General features: G+C 49.3%; 1 protein-coding gene and 1 long non-coding RNA gene across 2 annotated transcripts in view; one reads left to right on the top strand and one right to left on the bottom strand.

The window, feature by feature from the left end:
* Positions 1-23,793, top strand: part of LOC125960755 (uncharacterized) — a 228,180-nt gene extending 204,387 nt beyond the window's left edge. Inside the window, exon 3 of the long non-coding RNA XR_007470742.1 lies at positions 23,492-23,793. This is a non-coding gene — a long non-coding RNA (uncharacterized LOC125960755). The remainder of the gene's footprint in view (positions 1-23,491) is intronic.
* The window catches only part of ACOXL (acyl-CoA oxidase like), a 371,113-nt gene that overhangs the window by 220,369 nt on the left and 123,041 nt on the right, over positions 1-27,703 (bottom strand).

Raw genomic sequence — 27,703 nt, 5'->3', positions numbered from 1 at the left:
TTTTTAGTGTTCTTGGTCATTTCTGCTAACCTCTTATTCCTCAGTCATTGTTTTCATACCTTCTTTTGTTTATTTAGATATTTCATTTTCCACACCTGGTAACATCTGCAGTCTTTGCAGGTCTGACACTATTGTTTATCACTTTGGCCAGCCAGTTCATTATGGCTTATTTCCTCATGTGCTACATGAGTTTAGATTGTGGGTCCATGTTCCTTTGAACATTAGCTCTGGAAATCTAAGTTTAATGTGTTTTCTCCAGAGAAGATTTCAGATTGGTTTCCAGGGCCTGGGGGGTATTCTCAATTTAAGATGACCCTAAAGCAAATCAGGATTACAGTTATGGGAACTCTATCCCTGGACTCCATTTGGGTTTTCTGGCCCCTCCATCATATTCAAGGTCAAGACAGGAAATGTCCTTATCATTCCCACCTTTTATCCTGGTTTTACTTTTCATTGACAGTGTCACCCTACTGGGTCCCAGCTTTATTCACAATTCTCAACCCAACTCCTGATCTTGTGTCAGCCCTGGGTTTTGTATCCCATCCCCCAAGCACAGAGCCTGGGAAAACTGGGATTAGCAGACGCCCCCAGGACACTGTCAGTTTCCATTTACACTATTTCCCTGGAGAGAAGGTTCCTTACCACTTCATCTCACTTTATCTGTCAGTTTAGTGAAGCTTTTTTTTTTTAAAAAAAAGAGAGATGCTTTTTACATTTCATCCAGCATCGCTAGATGCTCACTATTTCCTGGAAGGGCTACTTGAAGTTTCTCTTCTTTTTTTTTTAAACATTTTTATTGGAGTATAATTGCTTTACAATGGTGTGTTAGTTTCTGCTGTATAACAAAGTGAATCAGCTATATGTATTCATATATCCCCATATCCCCTCCCTCTTGCGTCTCCCGCCCTCCCTCCCTATCCCACCCCTCTAGGTGGTCACAAAGCACCGAGCTGATCTCCCTGTGCCATGCAGCTGCTTCCCACTAGCTACTTTACACTTGGTAGTGTATATATGTCAATGCTACTCTCTCACTTCGTCGTCCCAGCTTACCCTTTCCCCTCCCCGTTTCTTGTCTACTCTGCACCCAAACAGAATTTGTTTTCAAAAGAGAACACACAACCTATAAAGAAGGGTTCACAAGGTCTGAGTATTAGCTCTTATTTGGCCACCCGCTAGGGTGGGACTGGCTGGCTGGCTGCCTGTTTATATAAACAGTGTTGTATTGAAGCCAGCCGCGCTCATTTATTGGTGGATTATCTGCAACTACTCTTGATCTACAACAGCAGAGCTGAGTAGTTGTGACAGAGACCACATGGCCTTCAAAGTCTAAAATATTAACCATCTGGCCCTTTGCAGAAAAGTCTACCAACCCTTGAACTCGAAAGTGCCTGGAAAGAAAACACTTCCTCTGTCGTATATTTATTTTCCCAACCTGTGAAACAGGCATGTCGGTCATTTCTGCTGCTCTCTTCTCCCTTAGCCATGAAGGATAAGCACGGAGAAGGTTATTGGTAAACATTTTTGAGAATCCAAGTTGAAATTCTTTATAAAAACCTAGGTCCTTTATTGTTTTGTTTAAAGCAGAAGCTCACGAAAGACTCGTGAGTTTCAGAAAGCATGAGGATTATTTTAAATTTTGACATAAGAGATGGGTGACATTCAGAATGAGCTTTGGTTTGAAATTTTGAGAATTAATCCAAAAAGTGCTCCTGTGTGGCTAGCCTCCTGATTTTCCCACAGTCAACCTTGGAGTGCCTGGGAGTGCTTGGAGCAAACTCCAGATCAAGGGCAGGGAAGACATGCTCAAGAAGGATTACTGCAGCAGAGGGAAGCAGCAATCTCCCCAGACAGGCATCACACAAGACAGGAGCAAAGTCATTGCCACCAGTGGGTAAGACACCAACAGGCATCCCTCCTGTCCCATCTTCACTGTCCCAGTGGCCAGTCTAATCCCAGTGGGCCTTTCTGGCCTCTAATGTTTTAGCAAAGGAATGTGCAGCATCAGTGACAGCAGAGGGTCTGACCTTTGTCAAGGAGAGATAACATGGTAACCTTTACTGTCTGTCATGACCCAAGTGCTGTGGGGAGTTACGTGTAGGAAAAGGAAATCCCATGTGTTTGTGAGCTGCATCGACTTAGTGATTATGATCAAAGGGTTAAGTTCTGTCTGTTTTCAGCTAGATCTACAGCATTTGAACAAAGAGCAACCAAACAAAAACCCATTTGCACGGATCCTGTAGAAGTGTGATTTCTTATTAGACCAACAGAAAAATAGACAGAAGTCATAGATCTCTCTAGAAACATCTAAAAAGCCAGCACGTGAATCCCCGCAAAAGCGTGGGCTGGGGCTATCCTGGTGGCGCAGTGGTTGAGAGTCCGCCTGCCGATGCAGGGGACACGGGTTCGTGCCCCGGTCCGGGAAGATCCCACATGCCGCGGGGCGGCTGGGCCCGTGAGCCATGGCCGCTGAGCCTGCGTGTCCGGAGACTGTGCTCCGCAACGGGAGAGGCCACAGCAGTGAGAGGCCCGCGTACCGCTAAAAAAAAAAAAAAAAAGAAAGCGTGGGCTGATGCTAGTGATCCCAGAGCCGCTAAGGAGGCCGGTGCAGCTGGCAGCGAGATGCCCAGCTCCCTGGAGAGTGGAGGGTAAGCAGAAGCCAGCTGAGGGCTAACCTTGAGAAGTTCCTAAGCAGCCAGTTTTACCCTCTGTGTACTGGTCAGCTATGTGGTCTTGGAGACGCAGGCACAGCAAGACAGCCACGCCCAGGGCAGGAGTATCCCTCTGCCACAAACAACCAAACCCACCCATCGATAGGTTTTTCTTTCTTTTACTTAACTGTCACCTATTGAGAGCCTCCGGGGGTTCTGTACTGTAGGAGACAGTGGGGGGGGGGGGTCACTGCAGGCACAGCCTAGGGGGTCCCTGCTTTCAGAGGGGGTGCAGGTGCCTGTCATGGGAGTACCAAGGGGGGCACTAAGCTGAGAGTTTCCGAATGACTCCGGCCTTCTCGTCTCAGCGTAATTATCACTATACACAATTCGTATTTTAATTCACATTTTTCTTATTTATCTTTTTTCTGTTTCCTCCAAGAGTACCAGCTCCACGAGGCAGGGATTTTCGTCTGTCTTGCTCACTGCTGTAGCCCCAGCACCAAGAACAGGCCTTGGCAAATGAACGGACCCAAAAATGCTTTTAGAGGCTTGTCATTCATTCCGACTTGTTTGTGCCACCGTCTTCAACTCATCAGCATGCCGCACGGTGAGACCAGATGCCACCACCAGCACTGGGGGCCCCTGGGGCTCAGCCTGAACTCCTGGGTGCGGAGGCCCCCTCGGCCCGCTGGAAAGCTCCCCAGCAGCCCATGAACCACAGCACAGGGGTCTTTGGCAGATTGAAGGGAGAAGCTGTACACGGTAGAGCCTCCCCCTGAAACTGACAGAGTCCAGCTCCTGGCCGCACCTGACCGCCGCTGCCCCACCTGCTCCCTCCCTCCCAGAGGGTTCCCCTGCCTTGGCAGGAAGCACCCCAGCTCTTTCTGCCCCAGCCCGAAGGCCCAGCACCTCAGCTGCCCTCGGAGGTGGCCCCTTTCCATCACAGAGGATGTGTCCCACCCTTAGGACTTTGTGAGAGACATCTGTAAAAGCGCCCGAGGTCCCATGGAGGGAAGAGGAACGGACACAAGGATGAGTGCAGTCTCCTTGAAAGCAGAGGCACTTCTCATATTCTACAAAACACAGCTGAGTGGGTTTATGCAGGTTCTGGGGCCAGAGGACCCCCAGAAACAGTTCTGCTGTTTCTTCCCTGCATGTCCTCAAGCCAGCCACTCACCCACTCTGTGCCCTCATCTCATCTTTCGTAGAGGACAAGAACATCTTTCACAGGCCTCATTTAGGTACCATGCAGGTGGAGTTTACTCTCTGCATTTTACCAATGAGGAATCCGAGGCTCAGAGAGGTCAGACAACCTGCCCTATATCACACAGCACCAGGATCAGGGGCAACTCTGCCTGGCCCCCTGTGTGGCCACCAGGGCTGGCAGAGCTGGGCCCACTGCAGGATGCAATACTACCTGGGCTGCTAAAAATAAAAAACAGGCTTCCCTTTGGAGGGATAGGAGTGAGGTGGGAGGAAAGGGGGTCCCAGAGAAGAGAAGTAGGAAACACAGCCAGAAACCACACCATCACCTACCCACCCGGACCACACACACCTGCTGGGTCGGTGACTCCTGGGGCCCCGCCCCTCCCCTGCATCTCACACGTCAAAGGTGTAAAGAGCAAGGTTGTCATAGTCTCGTGGCTTGTGGTGACCCGTTTTTCAAAGTTATGTTCTTCTTTCCCCAAAACTGTATTAATAAAGAGAGTACAAGTGTGTTGTGACTCACAGAAACCTGAAATCATGCTCTCTGGGGGCCTTGCCATGAAAAGAGTCAAGGAAAATATTCTAAAAGAAGACATGTTCAACTGGTTCATTTATGCATGGAGAGCATTCTCTGTCCCCAGGAAATTGAGCTCACCTCCCAAGTCAGTCTAAGTGTCCTTGTGGGAAGCAGAGCTGTTCCTACTTCTCTTGTCACCGGGGTGCAGACACGACCCCAGCTTGGAGGCCACTGTCAGGCACTCAGGCCAAACCGCAGGCTGGGGGCCATACCTGGGCTTAGAGCCGTGATTACACCATGTATGAAATAATGAAGGCAGTTTTCTTCCCGGGAAAGAGCTAATGCAGGACAAGGGGACGAGACCGGCAAAGAACGCAGGAGAGACCTCAGCCGTCTCCCAGCTCACAGCTCTGGGACCCAAAGCACCTGTTTCATAAAAGGCAGATTCCTGGGTCCCACCCCCAGGGAGGCTGATGCAGGGGGTCCAGGGTGGGGCTGGAGACACTCATGCAAAGAATAAAATCAATAATTCCGTAACACCAGGAACTCAGCACCGCGGCTTTCACCGTCAGCCGTGACCTGCTCACAACACCACAGGGAGGTGGCAACTATAACTTACTAGCATTTTTATTATTACTTTAACACCCCTCCCCCAGGCTGACCTGGGAGATCCACAGGGTCGCTTTCAGAAATGTTCGTCTGGGCCTCCCTTCACTTCCTAAGGAGGATGGTAATGGACTTGCTTAAGGTCACGGTCCTGGAATGCAGGGGACGGGCTCTTGGGGTCTCTCACTCCCCTTTGTTGCTCACTCTGCCGCCCAGAGGTGTGATCATTCCCCTCCTGCTGCCTGTTGCACCCTCCAGCGACAGCCCAGCCCCGCCTGGGGGGAGACCAGGGTTGGGGAGGGGGGGCGGGGGAGGTGCATTTTGCAACAAGCATGAAACCAACCACAGAACCAGACGGCTTCTCGTCTTGCCAATGCTTACCAGCCTGGAGCCCACAAATGTCGTGCCCACTCCCCTGCTGAGGGGCAGCCCCTCCCCCCACCACCCCGAAGCTTTCTGTGGCTTCCACCGCCTCCTGCTAGCCTTCAGAGCCCACAGGTGGCCTCAGGGGGTCTCCCCCTGCTGCCCTCTTTCCCAAGGCGCGCCCTGCCCACCTGCTCATGTGGGCATCCCCTGCCCCTTTTGCTCTGGGGGAGTTTGGTTTTTCTCCCAGCCTCAAAGCCTCACTCACCCAGATGCACAGTGCTCCAGGCCTCAGGATGCCCACACAGTGTGGTCAGAGCACAGATGGGGCCCTGGGGAACCGCTGGTGCCCCCGGGGTGGATGCCAGCACCACTGGGTCACCCCATGCCCTGTCCTCAGCCTCAAATGCTGGTGAGAGAAAGGGGCTGCATGACCTTCTTCAGGGACATTTCAGAACTTGGGAGGCTGAGTTGTTTTCCCAGTGGATCTGCCTCCTGTTGGACAGATGCAGACAACGCATTTCAGTGGATTCGGGCTTCGAGGCCAAAGCCCCTCTGCTCCCACCCAGGTGGACGCCCCTTCACCCCCTCCCACCGCAGGAGCCAGGGCCACTCCAGGGCTGAGCAGAGGAGCTCAGAGCTTCCTCCAGCCCCGCTCGCCAGCTCTGGAGAGAGGCAGTGGGGCCAGTGGTCGAGGGGGCACCTGGGTCAAACCCTGGCCCCCTACTCACCCTCCAGGTACCCTAAGGAGACATGAGGACAATTCTACGACCTCTGTCAGAGTGGAGAGGCATAAGTAAATAAGACTGAGAGAAGCTTGTAAGAACAGACTCAATAAATGTCCGGCAATGCGGGGCTCCTGGCATCCTGGGGACCCGCACCTGCAATGCTGTTCTCCCAGAGCCGAGTGTGAACCCAGGCCCAGGCCCCAAGCTGCAGCCAGACCTCCTAATTCTGCTGCCACTGGACTCCCTGGCCTCAAACTGGGGTTCCCACCCCCCATCACCATCTGAGGGCCCTCCCACTGGCCACCAACAGGACCCTGGGAGAAGTCCACCTCCAGGGGACCTGATGGGGACAGAACAGTTTCATGACAAGAGGTCCCTAAGCTTTGTCACTCTCCACAGAGACTTGAGGCAGCCGGGGTGGGGGGAGACGGTGACTGGGTGTGTACCTGAGAAAGAGCACATCTGCTTAGAGTACCAACAGGACTTAATGGCAAGCAATTTAGAACCTTTGTTTTATGTTAAAACAAATGCAGATAGAAAGAGCAAAAGAGAATGCTAGATGGATTTTCACTAGAAAAGTAAAATGTATTTTGATCAGGGTTTGGGCAACCTGGTGTCACCCCTCCACTCCCTCCACTCTTTGGTGACATTTCCACGGAATTTCGAGCAAGGGCCAAGGTCACACTCTACAGGAGGCTTGGGGCGTGACCAGCCATCAGTCCCCTCCTTCCGGTCCCCTTCCCATGACATCCACAAGCCCGGGGGTTCCAAAATCCAGGCTAAAGGAAACATCACAGCAGTCACGACCGTTCTAAGGAACTGCACTGCAGGTCTCTGACTGAGCCTTAAAGCAGACGGAGCCAGGCCCCTCCCTGCAACCTCCTGGAGCCCAGGGCGGGTGGCAGCAACACAGCACTCTCCTCCAGGCCTGGGAACCTGCAGGCGCCACCCTCCCTTCCTCCATCAACGCCCAGGAGCTGGGTACCTCTCCCCGGCCCAGTCTAACCTGGGGCAGCCCAGGTGCCATCCCACGGCACTCTACTGCCCCTCCTCTTGAATCTGAGCAGGGCTCAGGCTTGCTCTGACCCCAAGAATGCAGAGTCAGGGGCGCTGTACCCATTCCAGGCCTATTCCTTCAGAGGCCTGGCAGCTTCCACTCTCTGACTCTTGGACGGGGCCCAGCCACCAGGAAGTCCAGTGTGGATAACTCAAGGCCAATCTAAGCCTCAGTCAAACTCCCAGACGAATGCAGCTGCATGAGTAACCCCTGACGACAACATTTCCAGACTCCTCACCCACGTTTCACGAGCAGTAATGATTGCTACCGATTTAGGCCCTGAGTTTTGGGGCGATTCGTTATGCAGCAGCAAATAACTGGACACCAGCCCACGCGCAGGAAAGGTGGGGAAAGGCAGAGCGAGCTCCTGCGGGGGCGGGGGGGGAGACTTCAGAACTTGAGAAAAGAGGAGGGCACAGGTGTCCCCAGAACAGGCAGGAGGCAGGCACCCAAGGGAAGTGTCCCCTCGCTCCCAGGTCACTTTGAATGTTGGTCTCCAAAAACAGTGCCCGAAGCTGGGGTCAGGGGAGATGGCTCAGTGGGCTGTGGGGCCCTGGTCTGTGAGCCCAGGTTAAGTGGAACTGCTGCTTCTGGCTCCCATGGAGACGGGGCTGCTTCCTTTCTTGACCATCTTAATAACCATGATCTTGACCTTGAACTTGACTTCATCTTAGTACAAATGACCTAAAATCTGTTGTCCTCCTCCACACAGTTAACTGGGAGATTCCTCTTGAGTCATACTCCCAAGTGGCGAGACTACAACAAGGTTTTGAGAAATCGAACCTGCAGTCCCCTGAGATGAACGGCAGTCATGACTTTCTCAGTTGTCAGTACCCCACCGTGCAGGCTTCATGGTGTCTGCCCCTCCGCCGGGCTGGGCCAGGGGCTTATTTTGCTGTGCTGTTGCCTACTGCCTCTCCAGAAGCCAGACTGCCAGCGAGGTCTATTGGGTGTCATAATACCTTTATTTTATTTATTTTGCAATGACTTTTCGTTAATTTTATTTGTCTGCGTTGGGTCTTCGTTGCTGCACACGGGCTTTCTCTAGCTGCGGCGAGCAGGGGCTGCTCTTCGTTGCAATGCGCAGGCTTCTCATTGCGGTGGCTTCTCTTGTTGCGGAGCACGGGCTCCAGGTGCGCAGGCTTCAGTAATTGTGGCTTGTGGGTTCAGTAGTTGTGGCGCACAGGCTTAGTTGCTCTGCGGCACGTGGGATCTTCCCGGACCAGGGCTCAAACCCATGTCCCCTGCATTGGCAGGCGGATTCTTTTTTTTTGCAGTACACGGGCCTCTAACTGTTGTGGCCTCTCCCATTGTGCAGCACAGGCTCCGGACGTGCAGGCTCAGCGGCCATGTCTCACGGGCCCAGCCGCTCCGCAGCATGTGGGACACGAACCCGTGTCCCCTGCATCGGCAGGCAGACTCTCAACCACTGCATCACCAGGGAAGCCCCTCATAGTTCCTTTATAACAAGAACATTTTACAACACCTCTGAGACCTTCCCCAGACCACCAAACAAAGCTGGTTCCAAATGGGCTGCTGTAGCTGGGCAAACATCTAGAAGGGTTCTTTCCAACATGTGCTATCTCACTCTAGGAATATGAAGTTTCCTATCAAATCCTGTCCATTGAAGAAGTTCTAACCAGAAGTACAGCTTGATATAATGTTCTCCAACATGTAAGTGACATTAATTTCACATTCTGGGAGGAAATGCAATGAGGTCATTATTATTCTGGCACTCTGAAATGAATCCCACAAGGCATTGAACAGATTTTCCAGCTCTGGGATGATTTAGAGGTGGGTCTGAGGTCCCTCCTGAGCTGGCCTGACCTCTCTCTTGCCCTTCCCCCACTACCATGACCTCATCTGAACCAAAACCTCACCTGTCACGTGACAAGCAGACCTGGTGTCCCCTACACGAGTCCTCCTCCCCGGTATTTCCTAGGGGCCAGGAGAAACACTACGCTCTGAGACAGGGAGCTGGTTTTGAACAGGGATTACAGAGGAGGCAGAAAGCGCTAAATCTAGGAAAGTTCCAGAGTCTTCCATAAATGGCAGGTGACCACCAGCAGGTACCTGCTCTGCCACCTCGAGCCCAGCAGCAAGGAAGGTTGGCCACCAGGTGCCCAGATGTGGAACATCCCTAAAGATTTGATCATGCCCATGAGGATGATGTTGGCTGCAAATCGGAAGACCTGGGTTCTATTCCTGACCGTTCCTGGCATAACTGGAGGCAAAGTAAATGGTTCAGGATGTTTTTCAAACTTTAACCTGCATCAGAACCACCTGGAAGGTTTGTTAAAACACAGATTAATGCCCTGTCCTCCCCACCCCTGGAACTCAGTCCACACCTGTGTTCTTGCCACACCTTGATTGTTTAAGATTTGGATTTGTTTCCAGTAGTTAAGAATTGGGAGGTTCCATTAAAAGAAAAATCAGATTTCAGGCTTCCTTAAAAAGCAGGGAGACTGGGCTACACGGGGCCTGCCCGAGCATAGCTGACTACAGTAGCACTGTCTAAAGAACCTCCTGCAAAGACAGAAATGTTCCGTGTCGTCCAACAGGTAGGCACTAGCTCCACGTGGCTACTGAACGTTTGAAAATGGCAGGAATGCTTCAGGAGAACATTCCATGGGGGAGAATCAGCTCTGCAGTCTTCCTCTTCTCAGAAGAAAATCATGGGAACTTCCCTGATTTCCCCCAGGCACAAGAAGAGCCTGGCCCCGTGGGTTTAAACTGGCTGTGAAGGAAATGAACCAAGTTGTCTGCAGGCGCCCATGAGACCAGTGCACCTGCTACAAGCCCCCTGCCTGAAGGGGCACAGCCAGGCTTTAGATCAGAAAGTTGGGGCCATCCGATGACTGAGGGGTGCCAGGTCGGGGCTGGCAGAGTCTGGGCTAACACAGCAAGGGGCCACATCTGCCCCACAGCCAGGTGGACAGAGGGACCAGTGGCAGCTGAGGGTGGGTAGCACACAGTGGCTCGGGGTGTGGGCTCTGGAGACAGACAGCCTGGGCTTGAATTACTCACGGGTCACTCAGCCTCTCTGTGACCGATGAATGTGGCCTGGGGAGGGTCCGCACAGGGCTTGTAGGGTCTCTCCCCACCCCGCCCCCAGGTCAGATGACCAGTGCTGGGCGATGGTGAGAACCAGGGCCCCTCAGAGAGTGATGACAGTGGCCACTGCAGATTAAGGGCCAGGCCCTGCCCTGTTCCCTAAGCACCACTTCAGCCCCAGAATGTAGTGCCACCCCAGGCCAGTGAGAGGAAGGGAGCCCACTACCGATCAGCCATATGCACAGAATAAGCTGTTTCATTTGCGCCAAGTAAGCGAGACTTCCCACCCATGTTATGGGACCAGTGCACGCCCATTACATGGGTAAGCACGTGCCCCCCAACCACTGCGCCACCAGGGAAGCCCCAGAAAGTCATTTAATTTTATTCTTGATGGAGGATTTCCACTTAAACTGAAGCTTCTGGCTGATGGGGAGGCTCCCCCTACCCAGGGCCAACAGCAGAGCCTTGCTCGACATGGACCCCAGTGTAACCCAGATTCATGCAGACACACCCCAGCCCACCTGGAAGGGATGTGAGCCATGGACCCAGGTGAGGTGGGCCCCTGGGAGGCAGGCCCTTCTGGAAGGGGAATCTGGAAACATCCGAGCCACAAAGCCGACCCCTGGGCTTCCCTGGTAGCGCAGTGGTTGAGAGTCTGCCTGCCGATGCAGGGGACACGGGTTCGTGCCCCGGTCCGGGAAGATCCCACGTGCTGCGGAGCGGCTGGGCCCATGAGCCATGGCCGCCGAGCCTGCGCGTCCGGAGCCTGTGCTCCACAACGGGAGAGGCCACAACAGTGAGAGGCCCGCGTACCGCAAAAAACAAAACAAAACAAAAAAAAAGCCGACCCCTTACCCCTTCACCAGTCCATTGTGGGGAGCTGAAAAATGGTGGTCCACTCAAGTGACCCCCACTTGAACAAAAGACAACACTCTTGACTCAGCAAGGCCTCTGGGGTGACAGAAGGCAGAAATGTGGTTTCCTGGAACCTTTCATCACATAATCTGGAAGCCTCTGTGGTTCCAGCCCAGGCCTGAACACTACCACCAACAACCAGCATTTACAGAGTTTTCAGCACCCGGCACCCACAGCCACTTCCCAGAGAGCCACTTCCCACCATGAGAGTCAAGACGCCAAGTATTCACAGTGTTGGTGGGCTCCAAGGTAGGGGTGGGAGGCACTGAGTGGAGGAAATGCTCACCATCCTTAGCTGTGTGACCTCAGCCAAGTTGCCTGTCCTCTCTGTTGCCTCAGTCACCCCCACTGCAAAGTGGGGCAAGTGGTATCAACCCCCAGAGTGGCTGCAATGATAAAAATAAATGATATGGGGAAAGTGCTTAGGGTGAGCATCTGGCCAGGGTGAGCGCTCAGTGAATGTTGGCTGCCACCATCACTCTGCCACTTCCATGTCCTTAGATGGTCGTTCCAGGGGGACCACCTTGGGAAACACACCGGCTCTACCTGTATGCGGTGTTGGTAAGAAATTCTAGCAGGAGCAATGGTGAGACAAATGACTAAGACGTGTGCTGGAGAAGAGGATGGAAAACAAAGACCAGGTTAGCCAGTTGTGACGTGAAAACCTACAGAAGTGAGATTCCTTCAAGAAGTCACTGGGTCGATAAAGAAGAACATTCTTGTCAGAGGAAATCAACCCTTTACTTTTCCTGTTGATGGCTGGCTTCTTTTCCCAGCGGGTAGAAGGGGGATCAACCAATCTTGAAGCAGGACTCGGAGCCCCCAGCCCCAGAGAAAAAGCTCCAGTGCCACCAATGACAGACGCTGGAGGAATCAGGGAAAATGACAAAGCCAGAGAGAGCAACCATAAGAAATCAAGCTTCCAAAATAAGTTTAAATTAGAATCTCCCTCTACGGTGCTCACCGTTCAAGACCAACCCATGTCTGACACCTCAGGCAACGCTTCCTGGACCACATCTGTGCACATCTTTCTCCCTGACCAGATGAGAGGATGGAATCCCGATCTCAGGCACCACAGGTCCCCAATCGCCCTGCATGTGCTTGGGGCATAGTTTATGCTGAGTGATTAAAGAGACAGGCAAACAGACCTCTGGCCACCTCAACTCAAAGACTGTCACCTCTGCTCGAGCCACCCCAGGCAAGCCCCAGCTCTGCCTCCCGGCTGAGGGACCTCCCGGACCAGCCCTCCTTGTGGCCCCCTCCATGCGTGGCTCACTCCATGACCACCGCATGACACCCCTGCCACGAGGCCCCACGGCCCGCTGACCACAAATCAGGCCTCACACGCAGCCCTGGGCCCTGTCAACAGACAGCCTGGCTGCCCCTTCTCTCCTGGTGGATCGTTGTTTCTTTAGTTTCTTCTTCTTTTTTTAAATAGTACCTACCACTCTGGGGAGGAAAAAAGATAAAAGGCTGATTTTATTTTATCACTGAAACAGAGTTTCACTTAGATACACTGAAAAATACAATCATTTTCTATCTAGCAAGAAGGGGCAGGTTATCCAATCAATCCTTGCTTAACAAGCACCCTTACTTCTTGCCAGTTCCAATCCTAATTCTTAACAATTTATGCAACTTTTCAGTTTTTGTCTATGTAAGCCTCCCCCATATTGTAGTTCCACTGAACACTACTCAAGTGCTTCTTGCATCTGTGTCTCCTCAGTTTGGCTCAAATAAAACTCTTTTCTATTTCCAAAAAAATAAATAAATAAAGAGGGAGGGGGACAAGTTAAATAAATCTATCACAGGGCAAGTGTCTGCAGTTTAAAATAAGGGAGATCTTTATTTAATGATTTGGAATGATCTCCGGAACATATTGTTCTGTGGAAAAAACAAGTTGTAGAACAATGTAGAGACTGTACTATCACATATGCAAAAACACACATAAATCACACTATATGTTTCTCTCTCTCTCTACACATACACAGACGTAAATGCATACAAATCATCTGGAAAGATACACGTCAAATTGTTAACAGTGGTGACCTCGAGGAAGGGGCCTGGAGTGGGGTGGGAGGGCACAAGGTGGATTCTAAATTTTCTAAGAATGTGCGTCATGTGTCACTTTAAAAATACATTTTAAAATGGGTATAATCATCCAGAAATACAGCAAATGCTCATCCCTTCAGTGCCTCTTAGATTGGATTCTTCTCACTGGGCTCAAAATAAAAGGTGAGTCATCACTCCTCTGAAACATCCTTTTCTTCACAGAACTGAGAAACAGGCTTAGTTTCAGAATGTGAAATCAGGCCAGAGTTCAACGATCTAGAAATGCAAAGTTAAGGTAAAGTAAAAATGAAAGGGTCTGAGAGGCGGACCTGAGAGGCAGACTGATCCCCACCCTGCACTCGGTGCCACCCTGCTCTGACCCCACGCCAGCTGGGGGACAGGGACCCAGGCAAAGCTGCCCCGTTCCTTCCTTCAGCATTTACAACTGGAAACGTACAATTAATTATGTTTTTTCAACAGGCAAACTTAGGTTTGGGGATGCTGATTCCTGTATTTCCAGTTTGTATTAATTTTTCCAGCAACCAGAAATTCTCCTGAGCGCCCTGAATTTAGGAGTCTTTTCAGAGGCAGGGAAAAACAGAAATCATCCACCATACAGAAATCTTTAAGAAACAAAAAACGCTGAGTCAGCAGAGCGGGAAGACAGCTGGCCTTGCACGCCCCAACTGCCCGGGGTCCGCGTCTGCACATCCAGCCACTTGCTGGACAACCAGGTACCTGATCAGAGCACTTGCTGGCCACGAGGCTACAGTGAGACACCAGCCCCGGCAACCTGGGCACAGGGCTGCTCAGGATGAAACTGGCAAAGTCCACCCAAGCCCAGAGCTCCGATCAGTGAGCCAGCTTGTCCTCCAGGCCCAGGACCAAGAACCAAGCTATATCACAGTCAGGGAAAGTGTGATGAACTCCACAGAGCCGCACTGGAAGGGAGAGATACTCAGCCTGGAAAATACAGCAACGGTTAAATCCCAGAGGCAAACATTGGCAGGGCTCTCTCCTTGGGAGATGGTCCCAGCTACGGGGACCAAGCATTTGTCCCCCTTGAAAAGATTATTCCCACATAGGGAAGAGAGCCTCCTATTCCCTCAGCTGAAGGGCACTTCTGAATATCCCATAACTCAGAAAGCCTGAAATTAACCTCCCAAGGACATGTCAACAGGGATGGAATGTTCCAGTGGATCTGCCTTTGGTCTTTTGGACCACTGGACAGCTGAATTTCTTGCTAGGGAATAATGAACAGCTTTGGGTCCCTGTGAGCTTGGTTAAACGTGAGTCTGCCCTTGAGAGCTGAAGACCCCCTTGTAAGGTTTGGTTCTGGTGATACCTCCTCTTCCTCCGTGGGAACTGGGAAAACCTTTCCTGTCACCCATCAGACCTCTCCCGCACGCCCTAGAGAAAGTCATTCAACAGAAAATATTCTTCCCATTCTCATTGCGGGAGATGCTCTGAGAAAGGACAGATTTGACCAAGGTCACCTAAGCAGTTAGCGACAGGAGTCAGGAGGGGGACGCAGTTCTTTGGATCTCAAAGTGCTTGGTGAAAGGGCTGCCATTTTGGTGCAGAGTCAAGGGATGTACTGGGGCTTTCTCTACGAGCAGCATCACTTCCCCAGCCCAGTGAAGGGATCTGAGTTCTTCTGACTCGTCCTCCCTAGTGGAGAAGAAGTAGAAGAAGAGGGAGGAATAGCAGAAACAGGAGAAGATCTAGGCTAGGTGCGCCCCCAAAGAGATACGTCCACAAGTCACACAAGTTGTGAAGCTAGCATCGCATGGAATGACACCTAGACTGGCTTTTATTTCTACTCAAGGGGCACAATGTCTGGTTCTTAAAGGTTGCTCATTACGGTGAAATCGAAGGCAAAACAAAAGACCTAAACGTATATCTGCCCCCTGCATACAGACAAGCACACCCACATAAGGTGCAGGGTTTCTGGGTGAGAACCCTGGGGCCATCCATGCTGGACGCACGGCCGCAGGCATCTTGATCCTCACGCGTGGGACAAGTGTCCTCATCCGTCTCAGAATCGGGAACCTTGGGCTTTGGTTCTGCCCTGTCACCAATGAGCTGGGAGGCTCAGAGAAAATCCCTTCATCTTCTAGGCCTCGGTTTCTTCTCTGTTTTTTATTGTTTTGTTCTGAATATAAAACCAATGCACATTCAGTGTAGAATACGTGGAAAGCCCAGAAAAAAATCAAGAGGAAATAATCATTGATAATTTCATTGCCAAAAAGCAAGCACTGTTCATATTTTGACCAATTTCTCTCCAGTCTTATTTGATGCATATCGACACAGCTTTAACCTCTGGGAAGGTAACTAGAGTGCACTGCACATACAACTCACCATCAAGCTTTTCATTTATTTTATTTTTTTTAACATCTCTATTGGAATGTAATTGCTTTATGGTGGTGTGTCAGTTTCTGCTGTGTAACAAAGTGAATCAGCTATACATATACATATATCCGCATATCTCCTCTCTCTTGTGTCTCCCTCCTACCCTCCCTATGCCACCCCTCTAGGTGGACACAAAGCACCAAGCTGATCTCCCTGTGCTATGCGGCTGCTTCCCACTAGCTATCTATTTTACATTTGGTAGTGTATATATGTCCATGCCACTCTCTCACTTTGTCCCAGCTTATCCTTCCCCCTCCCCGTGTCCTCAAGTCCATTCTCTATGTCTGCGTCTTTATTCTTGTCCTGCCCTAGGTTCTTCAGAACCAATTTTTTTTTTTAGATTCCATATATATGTGTTAGCATATGGTATTTGTTTTTCTCTTTCTGACTTACTTCACTCTGTATGACAGACAGGTCCATCCACCTCACTACAAATAACTCAGTTTCGTTTCTTTTATGGCTGCATAATATTCCATTGTATATATGTGCCACATCTTCTTTATCCATTCATGTATCGACAGACACTTAGGTTGCTTCAATGTACTGGCTATTGTAAGTAGAGCTGCAATGAACATTTTGGTTACGTGACTCTTTTTGAATTATGGTTTTCTCAGCGTATATGCCCAGTAGTGGGATTGCTGGGTCGTATGGTAGTTCTATTTTTAGTTTTTTCAGGAACGTCCATACTATTCTCCATAGTGGCTGTATCAATTTACATTCCCACCAACAGTGCAAGAGGGTTGCCTTTTCTCCACACCCTCTCCAGCATTTATTGTCTGTAGATTTTTTGATGATGGCCATTCTGACTGGTGTGAGGTGATACCTCATTGTAGTTTTGATTTGCATTTCTGTAATGATTAGTGATGTTGAGCATCCTTTCATGTGTCTATTGGCAATCTGTATATCTTCTTTGGAGAAATATCTATTAAGGTATTCTGCCCATTTTTGGATTGGGTTGTTTGTTTTTTTTGATATTGAGCTGCATGAGCTGCTTGTAAATTTTGGAGATTAATCCTTTGTCAGTTGCTTCATTTGCAAATATTTTATCCCATTCTGAGGGTTGTCTTTTCATCTTGTTTATGGTTTCCTTTGCTGTGCAGAAGCTTTTAAGTTTCATTTAGTCCCATTTGTTTATTTTTGTTTTTATTTCCATTTCTCTAGGAGGTGAGTCAAAAAGGATCTTGCTGTGATTTATGTCATAGAGTGTTCTGCCTATGTTTTCCTCTAAGAGTTTGATAGTGTCTGGCCTTACACTGACGTCTTTAATCCATTTTGAGTTTCTTTTTGTGTATGGTGTTACGAGTGTTCTAATTTCATTCTTTTACATGTAGCTGTCCAGTTTTCCCAGTTATTTGGGAAAGACTGTCTTTTGAAGAGGCTTACTGAAGAGGCTGTCTTTTCTCCATTGTATGTTCTTGCCTCCTTTATCAAAAATAAGGTGACCATATGTGCATGGGTTTATCTCTGGGCTTTCTATCCTGTCCCATTGATCTATATTTCTGTTTTTGTGCCAGTACCATACTGTCTTGATTACTGTAGATTTGTAGCTTTTTATTTTAACCCAATATTATATTGTGAGCATTCTTCCGTGTTATTAAAAACTCTGCCTAACCATTACTTTCATGCCCATATAATATTCCAGTATAGGAATGCAACATAATTCAGTCAACCTGCTCCCCTTATGATGTTGTTTCCAGTTTCGTAAATCCTGAACAATGGAGAGAAACCTTTCTGTGGCGTGAACTGATTTCTGCATCTCGGATTATTTTATGAGGATTGATTTTCAAGGTTCTTGTTACATGTTTACATTTCAGATTCTCTGGAGGTATTAGAACATATGAAAGATTTGCAACCTCAAATGCCAACTGGGGTTAGTCACGGTAATGAGTACAGTTAGCTGGATGGAAGAAGAAAAAGAAAGAAAACAGCTAGTGAGCGTGAGTCCCCTGAGGATGGCCGCTGCTACAAGGCTCCAGCTGGTGGCTGCCATGTGGGATAGGGGCCAGGGTGCTGCTGGGCTACCCAGTTTTCCAAAGAAGCTGAACACCCAGAATTTCTCCTGATGCGTCAGTATTGGCAACAGAGGTCTCCTTGCCCTCCCAGGCTGGCCAGCAGCCGGCCACAGCATCTCCACAGGGGCCAACTGTTTCCTGGGAGCCTGGGGGGTTCCACTCGGCCCTGAGCAAGCACCTCGCTTCCATCAGGTGCTGGAGTCAATGCCAAGGGGTGAGTCATGAGAGCCACACATAGGGTTCTGTAGTTTGCACTCATTTTAAAACTTTGTCCTTCCTTCTTTCTGGGCGTCCCCCTGCATCTGGGGAAAACCTTAGCCCCAGCCTCAAAGTCTCAGCCAGAGCTGGGGAAGCAGCTGTTTCAAATGCCCGTTTCAGAAGCAGAACCAAAGAGGCTCCCTTTTTGCCCTCCTTGTCTATCATTCTGGCCCTCCCATCTCCAGAAATCAGGCGAAAGTCCTGTCCGAATGAAACCCCAGGGTTCCAGGGCAGAGCCTGCTCTTCCAACAGAGCAAGTGGCCAAGCCCTTCAGGTCTGCTGAGGCCAGCCTGGAAAGCCCAGGAGGGACGCGTGTGTCCCCGAGCAGGTGTATGTGACACACAAGGGCTCTCCGGCCTCCAAGGCCTCGCCATTCTCAATGGGCCACATCGCAGCTCTGCCAGCAATCCCGGACGTGCCTCCAGAACAGAGAGAGAAGAAAATGATTCTGAGAACCCAAATCCCCTCTCACAAAGCCCGGGGAGGTGCCTTTTATGCCTCTGCCATCTGTCATCACAAAATTCACAACAGCTCCCGAGTCTCACGACACGGCCATTTCTGCAGGGGTCACCCGGAGCAGTTGAGACGCTCTGACAGCCAAACAATGTGCAGCAAGGTGAAGACCGGTGAGAAAATCCTGCTAAACAAACACCGAGGGGTCAACGGCTCAGAGAGCAAGATCCACTTAAACCCACTAATTGGAAATAATTCCAAGTGTTTCAGGCATTACGTAGTGACAATAAGGTGCAAACACGGGATTAGTGACCTCCAAAAGACAGAGAGCTTTTGTTCCATCTTTGTCAGAGCAGAAGTTCCCCCTGTTTTGAAATTCCTATCAACTACCCTGTGCGAATTTCAACGTTTACAATTTAATAACGTAACCAGGGTTAGATTTTGAGTCTCCTCCGTTCCAGGTCAAGTAGCAGAATGTATGCAAGGAAGGGGGAAGGAGGGACAGGGAATCAATAAAGTGTCGAAAGTAACCAGGGAGGCGTTTCATCCTGGTCTTTCCCAGAGGTCAGCTAAGCAAATGGACGCCTTAAATTGCTGTCCCATTGGGAAGAAGTCACACGCATTTTCAGAGGTTTGGGTTTTGGTGGTGGTTGTTTTTAAGTCAGTCTTGCCAATGTGTATTTGCCAAGGACCTTAGCCCTAGACGAAGGTTTCCTGGTTTTGTTTTTGTTTGTTGTCTTAAGACGCTGTAGAATTTCACTGAGCTTTGTAAGCAACCAAAAAGAAAGCAGACGGTTTCTGAAAATGCCTTATGAGCCTGGAACCTGGTTTTATGGAGGCATGAACATTTTGCAAAACTTGATATTGAAACAAACCCATTTCCAAAACAAAACAAAACACCTTGTTACCTCTAGAAACCCTTTTAGAATTTACGGTCGACTTTGGTTCAATAGAGCTATTCTCATTTACAGAATCACTCCCACCTGGAAGAATAGGGGAACCTGTGGCTAAAGTGGGACATTTTAATCAACCAGCTCTATATGTTGTCCCCAAGACGCAGATAAGCCCGGCTGCCACTTCCTAGGCACTCTATGCCAGGCTCTCTGAGAAGTGCTTGCTGTGCACAGAATCACCCAGCTATGGAGTGGAGGAGCCAGACTTGAACCCAAGTCTGTCTGTCTGTTTGTCTCTCCAAAGCTCCTGGTCTCTACAATGCAGAGCTGTGTGGAGCTCTAGCCAGAGAGGAAGGCTCTTAGGTACGCCCAGCATTCTACCTTCTGCACCAAGATCCATGATCTTGAGTTAATTACACACCATGAACCAGCTGGGGACAGCAGGCCATGTCTAAGCCCAGCCCAGGCCAACTTGTTACATCTTACTCAGGCTCAGAGTGGCCACTCTGAAAGGGCCTGAATGACCAAGGTGATGGAAGACACCCCAGCCTCCTACCACAGCGGAGGTGATGAGGGACCTGCCCAAGGTCTTTACACAAGATTACAAAATGGCTCTCCAGGTGACAATCTCACACATACACACACAAGTGGAAAGCTTGCTGTAGTGGATAAAAGAACAGGTGTAAAACCAGAGATGCAAAATCACACCTAGGAAGCAAGAAGAGGAAAGCGGGTTGGGGGCTATGCAGGTTGCGTGAACTGAGTTGAGGTTATTGGAACATCCTTGCGGCTGAAGAAAGGTTTCCCAAGGATTCCAGAAGTTGCCTCCTCTCTTCCGTCTTTGGTGAGATGGAGGGTGCCTGGGGAGACCTAGTGTGGTCCCAAGGGTCAGGTGCATCCCTCAGATGCAAACACCTTGGCCTGTGTTCCCCTTGGGTGCGAAGCACCTGGAGAGCATACACTCCCCAGCAAATAAGAAATCGGTCCAGCCATCCAACCCTCCTGTTTGCAAAGCACCCTAAACTGTGACTCCACAAGTTGGAACGGCAATCAGGTTTCACCTTTGGCCAAGCCCTTGGCCACGGGACGCATCAGAGGTCAGTGGCAGCTGCATTTCCAGCTCCAGGGGGCCCAGTGGTTTCCCCCCCCTTCCCCCAGGTGCACTCCTGCCAGAGGCCACCCCAGTGAGTCTCCCTTTCACAGCGTCCTGATGAATAGATTGTCTGTGTTTTCTTTTGCCTTCTTTTTAATGGCCTGCACCATGCTCCAGCAACCCAGCTGTGCGTGTCAAATAAAATGTATTGGGGTCAGATGGATTCTCACATAGCACCAAAATGCACAGCATGCCAAGCAAAGGGCACCCAACCACAACATGCACATTCTAGAAAGCTCCGCCAAGAAGACTGTAACTGCTCCAAGAGCCATCCGGGCTACCAAAATACTGAGCCAAATGGCATCATCTCGTGTCATTAGTCCATTCTCTCTTTCTTTTTTCTTTTTTTTTTTTAGATTTTTCAAATATAGTTATGCAAAAGATTTCTGTCTTTTAACCTCGCTGTGCAAACACTAACATTTTACTAAACCCAGGTAGATAAAATCAGCTCAGGTTGAGTATACCCTGAGCGCGGAGCTATAACTGATTCAGCTTTGCAACTTGACCTTTAATTGTCCTGCAGAAATGAGAAGCAGATTTAGAGAAATGGTGAATTGCTTTTTATGTTATATACAAAAGTACCGCCCCACATAAAGCATGTGAGCTCTCGTCAAAAGAGCCAAGGTTTGCAAACCAAAGGAAAATCAGAAGGCAGCCTTCCTGTTTCACACACACGGAGGCAGAGGGGTCTTTTAAAACTGTAATAGAACAGGTGGGCTCAAGAAATGCAGAAAAGGGTACATGGAAATAGACTCTTACTGCCACGATGATATTTGAAAGAAAAAAAAAACACGTGTCTTTTGTTCCATAACTAAATGAGATAAGCTAAAGTCATAAGTAAAGTACATGTGTCTACAGCCCAGCCCAGAGTCAACTTGTTACATCTGACTTTCTGTTCTGGTTAAAAACATCTCTTGCTTTAGCCTGCTGGTGAATACGCCCTCACAGCTGAGGACAGATGCGGCTCGCAATGCCTAGGGAAACAAACACCAAACAGCAGACCGCTACCACGGGCTCCCACACCTGCAGGTGACATCACCCGGCTCTATCTCACCCCAGAAATCTATTAACATGAAGAAACAGGTGTCATCAGACCAAAACCCACTCTTAGAAAGCATTCACCTCATCCGCCGGAGAGTGGAAATGACAAATGAGATGCTGAACTTCCACTCACCTTCCATGTCTGACTAGGGGGCAGGGAGAACCCCTCCCCCCAACCACCCCCCATCCTCCCAGGACACCTGTTCCCTAACATCCCAAGGACTCCAGATGCAGCCAGAACAAAAGCTTGGGAGAAAACACTGATCCCTGGATACTGCATGTTCCTTTGTTTCAGGGAATTTACTCTTTTCTCTTTAGCAAAATGTAGTTAATCCCGGGTCAGTCTTCACTAATCTCTTTGTCCCTGAAACAGCTTTTCTCTTTGGCTGAGTGACCAGGCATATAGAATGCATTCAATATACAGACAGAGCACATAAAAAAGGATATACCTGGGATTCCTCTTAAAATACTCCAGCAGGAGAGGAAGGGCAGGATAGAGATGAACTAAAATTGTCAAAATGTTGATAACTGTAGAAACCAGATGAGTAATTGAGAATCCCCTATTGCTATATCCCTTGTGTTTGAAATCTGCCATAATAAAAATATGTTTTAAGTATGGAGTAACATTCCCAGTTGTTGGTCCAACTCCTCTTCTTCCCCTCCTTAGTAATAAATCCCAATAATGTTCATGTAATACACCCTCCTTCATGGAGCCACTATGCTTCACTAAACCAATTACCCTTTTCAGTGATGGCCTTAGGAATGGACAGATGGTTTATCTGGCCGATGAGAGATGAGGGGAAGTTTCTTGAAGGATCTCTGGGGGTAAAATGTTTCCATGCTGCCACAAAGTGACATATAGACATTCTTCTGCAAAATTCTGTTGTATGTGCATGTGACCGCAAGAACCTCAGCAGCCATTCTGTGACCATGAGGGAGTCGGCCAAAGACAAAACCAATATGCTGAGGGTTGCAGAGAGGGAAGATCAAAGCAACACTGGTCCTTGAGGATGTCACCGAGCTACTGAAATAACCACCCTGAAACTGCCTGACGTCAGGAATCATTAAGTGAGAAAACAACCCACTTACCACTTAAAACAGTTCAGCCAGGGTTTCCTGTTACTCATAGCTAAAGGCATCCTGCTTGATACAAAATAACTGTTCAGTGAAACAAGGCAAGAATGGATGAAGATGAGTCTGATGCACAGAAAGAATTATCAGATAGTCTTAGCAACATCATTTGAGTCTTAGCAAAGTCAGTACAGTTGTTATTCTAAGCAAGAGTTGAGATTTACATTGTATATCTCCTTAGCACACAGGGTGTTCTTATTTCACAGCACATTCCGTCCTCCAAATCCGCAGGCTCCACATTGGGGATTCAACCAACCACAGATCAAAAATATTTGAAAAAATAATTCCAGAAAGTTCCAAAAAGCAAAACTTGAATTTGGTGCACACTGGGAGATATTTACATAGCATTTACATTGAATACAGGAGGTGTGCATAGGTTATATGCAAACACTGTTTTTACATAGAGGACCTGAGCATCCTTGGATTTTAGTATCCCAAGGGGGTCCTGGAACTAATCCTCTGCAGATACAGAGGGATGACTGTAGTTTATATCTTTGACAATCAATCATGTGTATCTTGTATCTTCTCCTATAAAGTTGCTCTTTGACTTGTTTGGAGCATCTTCTCAAATGGTATTTGTATTTACAGCTATGCCCAGGTTAATGGGGCTCCTAATATACTGAAAAGAGCCTGGTCTTTATTAAGTGGCTGTGTGGCCTTGGACAAATTCCCCAACCTCTCTGAGCATTAACATCCTTCACTATGAAACTGAATCAGTAATACTCATCTTAGGGGCTAAGAGACTTAAATGGGGAAGCCTGCAGCATCTAAAGCACAGCACGCTGCCATTTCTTCCACATCAAGACTGTTTTTAGCCATAATTCATAAAGAGTCATGTACCACAACGTTCATTGCAGCACTATTTACAACAGCCAGGACATGGAAGCAACCTAGGTGTTCATCAACACATGAATGGATAAAGAAGATGTGGCACATATATACAATGGAACATTAGCCATAAAAAGAAACAAAATTGAGTTATTTGTAGTGAGGTGGATGGACCTAGAGTCTGTCATACAGAGTGAAGTAAGTCAGAAAGAGAAAAACAAATACCATATGCTAACACACATATATGGAATCTAAAAAAAAAAGAAAAAAATGGTTCTGAAGAACCTAGGGGCAGGACAGGAATAAAGACACAGACGTAGAGAATGGACTTGAGGACACGGGGAGGGGGAAGTGTAAGCTGGGACGAAGTGAGAGAGTGGCATGGACATATATACACTACCAAATGTAAAATAGATAGCTAGTGGGAAGCAGCCGCATAGCACAGGGAGATCAGCTCGGTGCTTTGTGACCATCTAGAGGGGTGGGGTAGGGAGGGTGGGAGGGAGACGCAAGAGGGAGGAGATATGGGGATATATGTATATGTATAGCTGATTCACTTTGTTATACAGCAGAAACTAATACACCATTGTAAAGCAATTATACTCCAATAAAGATGTTAAAAAAAAAAAACTTTTTAAGGTCAAGGTTAACTGTTGGCAACTGGGAGAATCACTGCTGTTTTCTTCTACCCTTGCTTTCAGATATACAAAGAAAAGTAACAAGTATAAAAGAAGAAACAACAGAATTTCCCTTTTATTAAGCAGACTTGTCTCTAACACCTAACGTTTCTTTTTGTTTCCCCACCTACTTTAATCACAGAGGACGTGTGATTAAAAAGAAGATCCTAAAAGGTTTCAGTTCAGACCAAACAGGCCCCTTGTGGTCAGTCAACTATCTCAACTGGGAGAGAGTTTCTTGGAGCACAGGTTGGTAGCTCCCCCCAGCCCCCCACTCCTGGCCCCAAGTCCTGCATCAGTGTGAGAGATGGGGGGCGGGGTGTGCAGGGAGGGGACCGGCTGAGCAGAGCAGTGGTCTTTGAACTCTTAACCCTGCACCAGACAGACAGGGGCCACTGCTCCCTCCCTTTCTCAAGGGATGAAATGAAAACTCAGAAAATCCTGGTCCCTCCTGCATCACTTCACGAAGAGCAACCGCTCTCCTGGGGTTGAGCGGGCTTTCTAGACCCTTGACTCATGGACAGCCCTCAACAGCTTCCGTCATATCAACACACCACCTGAAGTCTCCTTAACATACTTCCACAAATTGACTCAGTTTTCACTTAAGTAGATTTATTCTAAGAGGAAATCTTCCATCAGCATGGCCTGCCCTTCCAGCCCAAACGTCATCATGTAATTGCTCTCCCACTGGACGGTAGTGCCTGCCAGTAGCCAGCAAACAAATACCCCTCCCTGGGGGCGGGGGCTGGGGCTGGATCAAGGCTGTGAGCCACGTGCATCATGCCCAGGAGCCCCCAGAGGCTTTGGGAAACACATCTTCTGTTGGAGTCTGGGGCTTGAGTTGGGACCCCCCCAGGACCACATGGTGCAGAACCATCGCATGCCGCCTCCTCCGTGAGGATGCAGTGAGCCTCTGCCTGGACCATCCCTACAGACAGCAGGGAGTCTGAAAGTTGCATCAGCAACACTAATCATATCATCCACCCGCCTCTGCCTGCTAATCTCTTCTTTCTCCCCCAGAAGTTGCCTCCAGCCCACCTTATGGAGCCTGGCATGGCCTACTGCCCACACCCACCCACCACACACACACACACACACACACACACACACACACACACACTCAGTACCTCAAACACTTCCTTTTTCACCCTAATGGTACTGTATTTGCACCAGACTCACCAGAGGCAGATATGGTGTGCTTTCACCTTATTTAGTCATGCTAGATACTCAGTATTTATTTACTGGTTGAATGAACAAACAAATGAATCTACATCCAACTGGATTTTTTTAATGTTCTGGATTTTATTTCTTTTTCTTTTTCAGATTTTAAAAAGGAGGGAAGGTTGGAGAGAGGGATATTCGAAATAGGACAGTCGAGGTAAAATAATGAATTACCTTCCAGCTACCTGTCACACCCCATGGATTATTAACAGGGCAGGGCCCTCCCGTGTATCTCCAATGAGAACCACACCGGGAATGGCAGAGGGCTGGCTCCGAGGGCGACAGTGAGTCTGTTGATGTGTGCTGCTACAGTGTTGCACAGACAACCATAAATGGATTCGAGGTCATCTACCATTTAGGATGAGGCTAACGTTCCCTCCCACCCATGAGTACGATTCATTGGAAAGCTGATTTAATTTCTACATGTAAACAAAAAAGCAAAGAGATAAAACAGAGCAAAAAGACTTTCAGGGAATATTAGACAGTATTTTGTCAACACAAAAGCCAACATAGCATGTGAGCCTCTTAATAACAGATTTGATTCAGTCTCCACTACTAAGCACACGATGCCTGCCAGCCCTGAAGATGGAAAGAATAAATACTGCACCGACCTCGAGAAGCTCTCGGTCTAGGGCAGGATTTCTCCATCTTGGAACTATTCGCATTTGGGGCCGGACAGTTCTTTGTGGTGAGAGGCTGTCCCATGCATTGTGGGATGGTCAGCTGCATCCTTTGCCACAGATGCCAGAAGTACCCCACTCCTTTATTGGGACAACCAAAAATATCACCATTTGTCCCTGGGAAGCAAAATCACCCCAGTTTAAAACCACTGGTCTTGGGGTGTAAATAAATAACCAAAAGATGTGCCTCAAAGCACGAGGCCAGCACCGATGGTAACCCAACTTGCTCACTGGAGCAGGGATGCTGCGGACATCGGGGGACAGCTACACATGTGGACACAAAGCTCCTTCTGTGCCTCTGAGCACCCGCTCTCCACCTCCACCCACCGTGGGCGCCAAGGAAATGGAGACGGTCTTGTGGAACAGACGAGCAGCTGTGAACAGCAGTCACGTCTACCTTATAAAAGACCGCAGAGGGTAGACTTACATATTCACTTCTCTGCATGGCAATTAATGCTCTACCAACCTAAGCAGGAAGTATAATCTAAGCGATAAGACACCTCAGGAAAACAAAAAAGAGCTGCCTCGGCACAATTCCTCTTGCAATGGGCCCGCAGAGGATGGCACGCGTGCTGCCCCCTTCAGGAGGAACTCCAGGTCCCCCACAGGCCCGTTCCTCTGTGTAATTCAGAGTCTGCAGGAGGTTCCTGATGTCTCGGCAGTTTGAGCCACAGAGGAAGCCAAAACGTCATTCATAAGCAGCAACTACCTATAAACAAGGCACCTTGCTGACTAAAAGGAGATAAACCTAGAACTTTCTGTGGCTAGCATAACTGTCTCAGGATTACCTCTTGCCATTACATTAAAACTGTACATTAAAACTTGAGAAACACCCTTCAGGACGAGGGCGCGTAGAACCTACAGCCCAGCTTGCAGGTCGAGTCATAGAGAAACCTTCAGTGGTCCAGGCCCCCCAATGCATCAGTCTGAACCCCTGGGTCCTCTCTCACTTAAGGGACACACTAGCAGGGCCTTGGCAAACTCTCCTCCCATAAAATGGGTGATGCATGCTCACTGTCACGTGATCTGCTGGACCAGGGTGATACGGCACCTGTCCAGGGAATACACCGAGGACCCTGCACTCCCCTCATCCAGCGGGACTGTCATAAGCTCTGGCCTGCACAGTGGCCCCGAGATGGCAGAAAGGTTGTTCGTCTAAGTACGCTGAGGATCCCGCCGACCCTCTTTGCGCAGGCTCGTTTCTCTGTGCAGAGGGCACCCCGTTCACTGGGTGCCCGGTGCCCTGTCCCTGCCCGGCGCAATCAACCGAGTGGGAGTTGGGGTGACACCTGCCACACTCGCCTGGGTGGCCAGGGCGGAACACAGAGCTGCTTTCTCACTACTTTCTCACTGGTGAGAGCTAGAAACAGCTGCACCCCCTTCCCCGGGTCTCCAGAGAGAGGCCAGCCGACCGATGAGTTTTCCAGATGGATGAGATGAGCAGTGCCTCTAGGAACGTGACCTCGGGCACCTGCACCAGGGCCTCCGCTCTCCCCACGGAGGGGGGCCAGCCCAGCCCAGCCCGGCTTCCTACAGGCTCAGGGGACCCCAGACTGGAGAACAGGTGCTGGCAGCCCCTCCAGCACTCCCCGCCCTGGCAGCAGCCTTGTGGGTGAAGAATAAGGTCAAATCCAATTGCCTCCTGCTGAACCAATCCACTGAAAGGGCCTCACTCTACCCAGCACCTTTTGGTCCAAGAAGTCCACGGGTGACAACAGTCCTGACCACACCTGTGAACCGGCTTCAAGATATCAGCCAGTTAAACTGTGCGAGGTTACAGGTGTCAACTGTCTTCACT

The sequence above is a fragment of the Orcinus orca genome, chromosome 13 (genome assembly GCF_937001465.1).
Source record: "Orcinus orca chromosome 13, mOrcOrc1.1, whole genome shotgun sequence".
In the NCBI taxonomy this organism is placed as follows: Eukaryota; Metazoa; Chordata; class Mammalia; order Artiodactyla; family Delphinidae; genus Orcinus; species Orcinus orca.
This window is presented reverse-complemented; position numbering and strand designations above follow the sequence as displayed.